Raw genomic sequence first — 1,935 nt, forward strand, 5'->3', positions numbered from 1 at the left:
TCAAATTTTACACAAATCTAATACCTTCTCTGGTGAGAATGTAAAAAGAATATATCCTTATAATTTTTATCATTTTAAGTTTTTGGTTCAAGTTTTTCGCAGAAAGCCTTTAAATCTTGAACAGAACGTAAATACTGTAAGAGATCAGTAAAATTAAATCACTAATTTTTCATTTTTCAAGCATTTCAAAAAGTTGCTGTACAAATTTCATTAGTCAAAGTGTAATGTCACACTGGTGTAACCCATTCAATTCAAATATTTGGATACAAAAATCATTTTTAATAATACTTTTGGTTTTAATTTTGTATATGGTTCCGCGTTAATTTACGACACTTTATCATTTTTTCATAATAATTAAATAAACAAAAATGTGTTTCTTGAGAAGTGTAAAAAATATTTTTTTTATTGAATTTCTCAGGGAAAGGTTGGAAAATTGCTTTTCATGTGTTTCTATGAAAGTGGGGGTTATAGGCAGGTGATTAAATAAGGATTTTTGTGATAAATTATATAGCTAGCTGATAGGAATATCTATCTTAAGGGGATGGACAGCTACATATACATTTTCAAATGCATTTCTTTTCAAAATCAAAAGTCTAAAAGGGCCTGAAAAATTGATAAAACATAAGATCGTGATTTTTTACATCCACAGTTCATTGTAGTTACTTTCTATCAAAATATCGCTTGAGTTTGTATTATTTTAATTTACTGCTGTATTTAAATATTTACATTCATAATAAAAGTGAGGCTGAAGGTTATAATACTTAGCATATTATCTGATCCATGTATAGATATTGATCAGCGAATCGTATCTTTATATTGTATTAGCAATCCGCCCATTTGCTTTGACGTAAGACAATGCTTCATATATTTTACAAATATATACATTTAAGCATTATACATAATTGAACATTAATAATTTCAATTTACATCTCATTTTGTAAAATTTTCAACTAAAATAAAGTTATTAAAAAAATTCTTATTTATTATATCTTCGTATAGATACTACGGTTTTAGTTTAAATGCAGAAATACTTTTTTCGTTTAGAAAAGATAGAATATTTTTTGACTAGTATTACGGAATTCTCTGTAACATAGCGCTACATGCGTGATCGGTTAGTTTTAAGAAAAAATCCGTATAAAAAATGTAAGAAACAAAATCGAGTTATGGTTCGCCAAGAGAAATTTCTAATCAACGTAGAATGCCATGCGCGATTTTAAGTTTTCGGTTAAATCTATATTTATATTTTAATTTATTATTATTTATTTCTGACGTGGAGATTTCTCCTGATATGTAAAAATGTATGGAGTTTTGAAAACAAGGAAAATGAAATGTCACACGCGCAGCATTTGAACCAGGAAAAACCACTTATCAAAAACACGTAAACGGTGGGTTTTTCTATATAGGAGGCGATTACGTAACTTTCCTGCTTCTCCCTTCCCTCTGTTTAGATTATACTTTTCAATTTTCACATATAATTTTTGTTCTTCAAAATTCATATCGCCTGCGATTTTTCATTTTTTAAATAGTTATTATAATTAGAACCGGTTATAAGAAATTAGTTTGTATAGAGATTGTTACGGTTTTGAAAGTGCTAGAAGTCAATCATTCCTGTTAAAGGCGCGACTGTACATAGCATCTTTAATGCCGAAAGAATATCTGATCCTTCATAAAGCTTAAAGTTTTAAATTATATATAATAAAATCGACGTAGCTTAGAAAAACATTAAAAGAAATTTCACTTAGTTGACGTGACACGAGCAATTATTATCTTTAAATTGCCTCGTATCAATGACTTCTTAGATATAGTTTTTGTTTAGCAACAATGAGTCGTCTTTTTCTGAAGATAAATGAAAATTACGTTTTGTTTTCGTATCGAACAATGCAATGATCTATGTTGTCAAAAAGGAGGAATAAACGGCAATATCTATGACATAAC

At 28.2% G+C, this 1,935-nt stretch overlaps 1 protein-coding gene across 1 annotated transcript in view; it reads left to right on the plus strand.

Annotated features, from left to right (window-relative positions):
* LOC117174426 (electron transfer flavoprotein beta subunit lysine methyltransferase-like) overlaps positions 1 to 1,935 on the plus strand; it is a 91,434-nt gene that overhangs the window by 18,101 nt on the left and 71,398 nt on the right. The window lies entirely within an intron of this gene.

Source organism: Belonocnema kinseyi, chromosome 6, assembly GCF_010883055.1.
Source record: "Belonocnema kinseyi isolate 2016_QV_RU_SX_M_011 chromosome 6, B_treatae_v1, whole genome shotgun sequence".
NCBI lineage: Eukaryota > Metazoa > Arthropoda > Insecta > Hymenoptera > Cynipidae > Belonocnema > Belonocnema kinseyi.